The 8941-nt window shown below is 29.9% G+C and overlaps 1 pseudogene; it reads left to right on the forward strand.

Annotated features, from left to right (window-relative positions):
• Positions 1 to 2743: 2743 nt before the first annotated feature.
• Positions 2744 to 6659, forward strand: LOC131176470 (G-type lectin S-receptor-like serine/threonine-protein kinase At1g11410; annotated as a pseudogene).
• Positions 6660 to 8941: the final 2282 nt, after the last annotated feature.

Raw genomic sequence — 8941 nt, forward strand, 5'->3', positions numbered from 1 at the left:
GATTACGTGAATATAAATGAAAGGTAAAAACTTTTATTTTAGTTAAATTAATTAATTAATTAATTTTTATATTTTAAAAAATATAATTGTTTTGTTTTTTTTTTTAAATTTTTATGAATTAATTAATTAGTGTTTATATTTTAATGAGAAATAAAAATTTTGTTATAATGAAGAATAAATTTGAATTTATATTTTTTTTAAATTATTTAAGTATAATTTCATTCAAGTTCTTGGCACCATTTTTATGTTTTCTCTATTGAAAATCAATTTTTTTAGATTATCGCCTTAATCATTTGAAAATCTATATCAACTAACACTTTATCGAGTATTGTTTTTCAATAGAGAAAATGTAAAAATATAGCGCAAAGAATTAAATGAAAATACTAGAATAATTTTTAAAAATTGTAAATTTAGATTTAGTTTTCATACAAAAACATTTTTATTTTTAATCTAGGAATATATTTTTTAAATATAGAAACTAATTAATTTTACTAAAATAGAATACTAAATAGTTGTTTGACTAGACCAAAATTTATTTGAGTAACAAAAAAATTGATAAAAGAACTAAATAGTTTGATGAAATATCGACTAAATAATGTATTTTTCAAAATATAATGATCAAATAGTTAATTTCATTAAAATGCAAGAGTTAAATAGTAATTTTCTTTAAATAGGAAAGCCAATTTGATTGCGTTTTTTAATTGTTTTTTTTTCCTCCAGCAATGTTTGTATGATGCAAAAACTTGTTATGAAAATACTAGGATAAACTATAATTTAATAACTAAGGTTTGACAAAACTTATAATTTAATTTTTTTATTTTTAAAGCTAAGTAATTTAGTCTCTAACATTTGATAAAACTTACAATTTTGTCCCCACTATTAAAATTTCAGTTAAGTTATTATTAATTCTTGTAAAAATGACCAAAATATCCTTAACTCTATTTTTAATATAAAATAATTTAATTCCTAAAATTTTATTTTATTGATAATTTAATCTTTGAGATTTAGTTAAACCTATATATTAGTCCTCGTAATTTTAAAATCAAGCAATTCATCTAGAAGTTTTAATAAATCTACAAGTTAATTCCTATCATTAGAATTACAGTTAATTTCTCATTAAATTTAACAAAAAATCAACATGTTTTTAACTCTATTTATAATTTGAAAATAATTTAATTTTTAAAATTTTACTTTCATGGCAATTTTTGTCCATATGCATATTTTTTTCTTTTTTTATGTAAAAAAATATAATATAATATATAAAAATACTATAAATTGATATATATTAAAATAATAATTACATAAATAGAATTTTACAAATTATAAGGGCTTATTTATAAATAGTTATAATATTTAAGGATATTTGTAAAATATGTGGATAATTTTGTAATTAATCAAAATTTTAAGTTCCTTAAAGTAATTAATTCATATTTTAATAATTTAAACTTAAAATTTTTTAATTTTATGGGACTCACATTTTAAAAATACAAGGACTAAATTATCAATAAAAAAAATTTAAAAGACTAAATTATTAAAAAAAATTTAGGAATTAAATTATTTTAAGATTAAAAATAAAAATAAGGGTATTTTTGTTATTTTTGTTAAATTAACAGTAATTTAATGGGATTATAGCAATAAGAACTAAATTGTAGGTTTTGTCAAATTTCAGCACTAAATTACTTATTTTTAAAAATATAAAAATTAAGTTATAAATTTTTTCGAACCTTAGAAACTAAATCATAATTTACCCAAAATACTAATTTAATTGACGTTTTCTAATATACTCTATTTTAACAAATTATTTTAGTTTCATAACATATTGATAAATTTTTTTAACAATGAATCCAAATTTTTTGTATTTTAATTTTTTTTAACCCTTCAAATATTATGAAAAAAATTATTATTTCCTTTTATAATGTAACATCATATATATATATATATATATATATATATATATATATATATATATATATATATATATATATATATATAATTATTCAATAAAAATGACAAGAGAATTATTATTCAAAGAAATGACTAGAAAATTTATAACTTGAGTGATAAGTTCATCCGGTTAGAATTTTATTGGTTTAATATTATATTTTTATATAAATATACTTAATAATAATATTTAAAATTTAAATATTTTTTATATAAAACTTAGAAAGATAATTGAAATATATGCATATATAATCTAATAAATATTGTTTCAAAAAAAAGTCTAATAAATATTAAAATATTGATTTTAAAAATTAAAAATTAATTAATCAAACATATTTATTTATATTAATAAGCTTTATATTTAATTAATTTGTATTTAGGTAACATATATTTAATTATTTTTTTAATAATCTAATATGAGGAGAAATTATTCCATGTACATGCGTTCATAGTAATGAGACAAAAAGTGAAATCCACCGTAATACAAGAGCCTCAGCACAGATAATCTTTTCTTGGAAAATTTCTCCTCCTTTCTTTTTAATTTATCTAAGTAGAATACAATCTAATATTATTTTTTATATATACTATTTTTTAAATAAATAAAATTTTTATATATTATTTTTTAAAATAAATAAAATTCAAATATTTTATAAAGTTTTAATTTTCTGAAAAATTATTAATAAAATTATTTTTATATAAATTATTAATTAAAAAATATAAAATTAAACAGATTTCGTATTTCTTATTTTATAGGAAAAGTGACATAACCTTATTTTTATAAGTGTATATTAGTTTGGTAATATTGGCTGGCTTAGTGGAATTGGAAATTCCACCTCTTTTAAATAAAATATGGAAGAGGAGAGGGAGCTCCTCTCACTGCGTTTGCTTCGTTGGGTTTCATGGAACGCAGTCCAAATATTCGGTAAAATGTCACAATGAGTAGGGATTCTGCTGTAGGGTTTAATGGACCTCGTCCATTCTCTTCCTCCGTTGTTTTTGGCTTGCAAGCTCATTTTCCTCCACGTTAGTGCATTTGGTTCAATGGACACGTTTCTTCAGTCTGCAGTGTTCAAAAGTAGGCTACTATTGTCAATGTTCGTTGGTGAAGAAGACAAGAAATATAGTTTACTTGTCAAAAGTCTTAGCTCTTTTCTAGGTTAAAAATATGACCAAATCCCACATAAGTTTCACTTCAATGAAGATTACAAAACCAGAATGGATTTTCGAAAGTTGTTCCTGCATTCTTCTCTTCTAGTCCTCCATTTCGCATTTTCTTCTTCCAAAGACACCATAACTATAAACCAAACCATTCATGATGGTGACTTTCTGATCTCTAGAGAAAATAATTTTGCATTAGGATTCTTTAGCCCCGGAAGTTCCAGGTTTAGATATCTTGGAATCTGGTTCCGTAAAGTCCGAGAGCAAACTGTAGTGTGGGTAGCAAATAGGGATGATCCAATCAATGGTTCCTCGGGAGTTCTATCAATTGACCAATATGGAAATCTCGTTCTCCATAGCTACCATAACTTGAAGGTTCCTGTATGGTCTACAAATGTCTCAGTGGAGGCTACAGATACTTGTGTTGTAGCTCAGCTCTTGGATACAGGAAATTTGGTTTTGTTCGACGATAGAAGTAAAAGTACTGTGTGGGAAAGCTTTGATCATCCTACGGATACTATGCTGCCAGGAATGAAACTTGGGTTGGACCGAAGGACAGGCATGAACCGGTTCCTGATATCTTGGAGATCAGCAGCTGACCCCTGAACTGGAAACTTCTCACTTCAGATCAACCCAAAAGGATCACCACAGGTCTTTATCTACTGGGGTACAAAATATATTTGGCGAGGCTTTCCTTGGCCCTGGAAATATTATGCATATATATTCAATGCTAGTTTTGTCAACAATCAAAATGAGACATATGCGGCATACTCTGTTTCTGATGCTTCCGCTATCCTAAGGTTAATGTTGGACTATTCAGGACTTCTCAAGAAAATAATTTGGCAAGAAAAAGATGGCAAATGGAATGAATTCCAGTCGACGCCAAGATCTCCATGTGATCCATATGGGCATTGTGGTACCTATGGAATATGTGATCCTGAATTTCTTAGTCGAAGATTTGAATGTGATTGTTTACCGGGGTATGAACCCAAGTCCCCAAGGGACTGGCATATTCTAAAAGATGCATCAAAGTGGTGTGTCAGGAAGCGGCTAGAGTCTACCTCATTATGTGGCCATGGGGAAGGATTTGTGAAAGTGGCAAATGTTAAAGTACCTGACACTTCAGCAGCAGTTTGGGTAAGCATGAATATGAGTCCAAGGGACTGTGAAAGGAATTGCAGGAGGAATTGTTCATGCTCTGCATATGCAAGCATAGATATTGCTGGGAAGGAGACTGGCTGTTTGACATGGTATGGCAAATTGATGGACACTGCACACGATAGGGAAGAGGGAAATGATATTTATGTTCGTGTTGATGCAGTCGAATTAGGTAATGTATTTTTGCCTTCGACAAATTTTGAACAAAACCAATGTGTATAATCAGGTGACAAATTGGATAATCAGCGTTGCATGAATTGTTTGTGCTTATGTTCTATCATTATACCTTACCTTTAACTTCCTTTCTTTTCCTCTTTGATGGAACAATGATAAATTCTTTTCCCTACTCACACAGCTGAAATTGCCGAAAAATGGAATGGTTTTCTTAAAAGGAAGGATATGTTAGCCATTTTAGTAATATCTGTTGTTTCAGCTTGGTTTGTCATCATCTTGTTTACATATTTGTGGCTCAAGAAGAAGAAGAAAAGGGGTAAGAAACAAGATTTTGTATGATGTTTTGTGCCTATCTATGTATATTCATACCTTTGATTTGAGTAAGCATTAAGCATTCTGGTTTCATCATTTTGATGGCAGTGAGGAACAAATGGAACAAAAGGTGGCTTGATACAATTGGCACAGTGGAAAATCAAGTCGAAGGTAGCATGAGTCATCCAGAGATTGCTTTTTTCAATCTGAGCACTATACTTGCTGCAACTAACAGTTTCTCTCCAGCTAACAAACTAGGGCAAGGTGGTTTTGGTGTGGTTTATAAGGTGCATATATATAACTTATGTGCAAATGTCTAAAACTATGTACATGTGCTTGTCTTCGTCTCTAGTTGTTGTGAGATTCTAAATGTGAAAACATGACTGTAGGGTAAATTGTCTAATGGAAAGGAAGTTGCTGTGAAAAGACTTTCAAAAGATTCAGGGCAAGGAATAGATGAATTTAAAAATGAAGTTTTATTGATTGCAAAACTTCAACATCAGAATTTGGTGAAACTCCTAGGATGTTGTATCCAGGGAGAGGAACCGATGCTAGTTTATGAATACATGCCAAACAAAAGCTTGGACTCCTTTCTTTTCAGTAAGTCCTGTGTATATTCTACTTTATTTAGCATTGTATTCCACAAGTTGTCTAATTCCATTTGGTTCAACAATATGAGTGATGGACATTGAATGCATAAATTGGCACTGATTCAATTGGAAATCATTTGTTAGATGAAACAAGAAGGTCAATCTTGGATTGGAGAAAACGCTTTGATATTATCGTTGGGATTGCTCGTGGAATCTTATATATTCACCAAGATTCTAGGTTGAGAATTATCCATAGAGATCTAAAAACTAGCAATATCCTATTGGATGAAGAAATGAATCCAAAAATTTCAGATTTTGGCCTAGCTAGAATCTTCAAAGGCGACCAAACTCATGAGAAGACAAACAGAATAGTTGGAACATTGTAAGTATACCTACACACTCAAAGCCTAGACACACGTAACCACCGCTAAGAATACCTTTGTATCTTACATTAATTTGAAAGGAGCATTATAACTATTTTTTTTTCTATCTGCTTTTTCATGTGCAAGGTACATGTCTCCGCATTATGTGGTATTTGGAAAGTTTTCAACGAAATCTGATGTCTTTAGTTTTGGCATCATATTATTAGAGATTATTACAGGGAAAAGGAACAATAGCTTTTATCAAGAGGATTTTTACCCAAGCATGATAGGAAAAGTAAGTTAAAAAGATATGGGTAAATTATATTAATCATCATTGAATTTTACATTGATTTTCTTTGTGGTCATAAAACTAGAACTTGTTGCAATTTTGTAACTAAAATTCGATTTTGTTGCAATTAGTTTCCTGACTTCAGTGGGAAACCACCAGAAATCTGACATGGCATTCAATTTGAGGCTGGTTTTGTAAGGCTTCTTCAATTTGATTTTTGATCTAGACCTCATTTTTAGTATCTATCTTGACTTGTATATCATCTTAGATGTCCAATGAAATTCTTACCAAAATCACCACTGTCAAGTCAGCATGCACTAGTTGAAAGAAAAATAAATAAATAAAACTAGTGATCAAATTATGAAAAGTTGAATTTTTATGACCACAATAAAGAAATCCTTGTAAAATTCAAAGGAGCATAAAAATATTTTACCCTTGAAGATACTTATAGTAACTAATTATTTTCCGAATTGTAATAATTTGTTTATGGGTTCATCTAACGATGAGATGTTATAGATATGGCATTTATGGAGAGAAGAGAGAGCATGGGAGATGGTTGATTCATCACTAAAGCATTCTTGTTCTCCTGATGAAGTATTGAGATGCATCCAAATTGGGCTCTTATGCGTGCAAGAAGATATAATGGAAAGACCGACCATGTCACCGTCGCTCTAATGTTAAATAGCGAAATTAGTCTTCCTTCTCCTAAGCAACCTGCATTCACTTTCAGAAAGTCTAGTATTATTAGTTCTAGCTCATTAGAACCAAAAGAAAGATTTTGTTCTGTGGATGAGGAGACAATTACTGAGGTTGTATGTCGTTGAATATCTCTCTCCTCAATTACATAAATTTTTAGCATAGAGATTCAAAATATGCTTCTTCTGATATTATTATTTTTTTTGTTTAGACTTAATTCGTCATGAAATTGAATCCAAAACACAAATATATGTGAAATTTATATAATTTTTCTGTATAAATATTATAAAGTTAGTCCTTAAAAAGGAATATAAAAAATTGTCCAGTTACAATTTTTTTTAGATGATGTGAGAGTTTGTTTTTATTACATGTGGCATTATACTACAAATTATTGAAAGCCCATAAAGTTATATGTCATTCAAATGTTTATTTATTATAATTAGTACATTTTTAATTCATTTAAATAATAAATGAATTAAATTATTGTATTTACAAAAGGAGTTTTGAAATTCGAGCTTTAATTTTATGTGAAAATTACTAAAAATGCCAAGGGCTACTGAAATGTCAAGGGCTACCAAAATGAGCCACTAATGCGACGGACAGATGATTACGTGAATATAAATGAAAGGTAAAAAATTTTTATTTTAGTTAAATTAATTAATTAATTAATTAATTTTTATATTTTAAAAAATATAATTGTTTTGTTTTTTTTTTAATTTTTATGAATTAATTAATTAGTGTTTATATTTTAATGAGAAATAGAAATTTTGTTATAATGAAGAATAAATTTGAATTTATATTTTTTTTAAATTATTTAAGTATAATTCCATTCAAGTTCTTGGCACATTTTTATGTTTTCTCTATTGAAAATCAATATTTTTAGATTATCGCCTTAATTATTTGAAAATCTATATCAACTATGTAACACCCCAAAATTTTATTATTTATGAGTATTTTTGGTATTTTAATTTTATTTGAATTTTAGGAATTTTTTTGAGATTTTTCGGATTTTAAAAATCGGGTTCGATTTTTCGAAAATATAAACTTTGATGATTTTTAAAAATTAATTTAAAGACCACGTGGCAAAACTAAAAATATATTTGGAGTCTACGTATTTTTCTCGAAGTTTTATGGAATTTTTTCGAATTTTTGACCTCGCTTTTTGGTCCCGAGGTAGTAAAATTCAAAATTTTGTGTCCTCGAATCGAACCGCCGAATCGAATCGACGATCGGACCGGCCGAATCGGACCGGCCTTTCTCTTTTCTTCCTCCGCGCGACGCCCTCCCCTCTTCTCTCTCGCTTTCTCCTCTCCGCTCACCACGGCCACCACACCTCAGCCAAGAACACACTGGCCACTGCAACACACACGGCCACCGAACGGCCGGAAAACGCGCTGAACGCTTCTCACGCAAGGCGCTCAGCCTTTCCCGCCAAATCCGCCGATCCGCCACCGATTGACCTGGTCTTGTATCCAAATCATCTACTCGGCGAGCTTTCCATAGACACCAAGAACGCCAAATCCATCGAGCGATTGTCCGATTTTTGCTCTGAAGATTTTAGCCCATTTCAACTTTTGGGCTAGATTTCTAAAATCGTGAATCCCACAAGGAAACCGAGGCCACCAAAGACGCCCATTCGCCGAGAGCTTCGCAACGACATAAATTTCGAATTTTTCCGACACCGCTTTTTCTGGGTCCTACTAACTTCGCAAAGGTATTTTCGACCATTAAATGAGCTTAGAAAATTCTGAAAATTTATGTACTAACCCCGTGTTATGGGCTTCGTAGGTATCCTCGATTCGCGAAATTCGGCGCTGACCGTTCGCAAATTTCGCCGCATGCACTGCTACGAAAAGTCTCCGAATTGGACCGAGGTTTTGGCTAGCCCCATTGTCGACGCCCCAGCGCTGCTCAAGTCGGAATCAGCAAAGGTAAACCCGAACCTTGTTTTTTCGTAATTTTCTAGTGCTTAAATAGGATTAAAAATCCATAAAATATTCGTGGTAGCTTAGAAAATTACGATTCTTTTTGCAATAGCTTAGTAATATTGCTAAGGACCGCGGGGCAAAGTTTTATAATTTTTAGAGCTTGTTTGGGCAGTTTTTTCAAAAATGATCAATAATAAGGACTAAATTGAAATTTTGCGTATTGTCATGGATGATTGATTTGATGGGCCCAGGAGGGGCTGTGTGATATGATTGAACTGTTGATATATGGATTGTGAATATAGAAGTGCATTTTTTTTGCCCTTTTGCAGGTTG

The sequence above is a fragment of the Hevea brasiliensis genome, unplaced genomic scaffold (genome assembly GCF_030052815.1).
Source record: "Hevea brasiliensis isolate MT/VB/25A 57/8 unplaced genomic scaffold, ASM3005281v1 Scaf121, whole genome shotgun sequence".
Taxonomy (NCBI): Eukaryota; Viridiplantae; Streptophyta; class Magnoliopsida; order Malpighiales; family Euphorbiaceae; genus Hevea; species Hevea brasiliensis.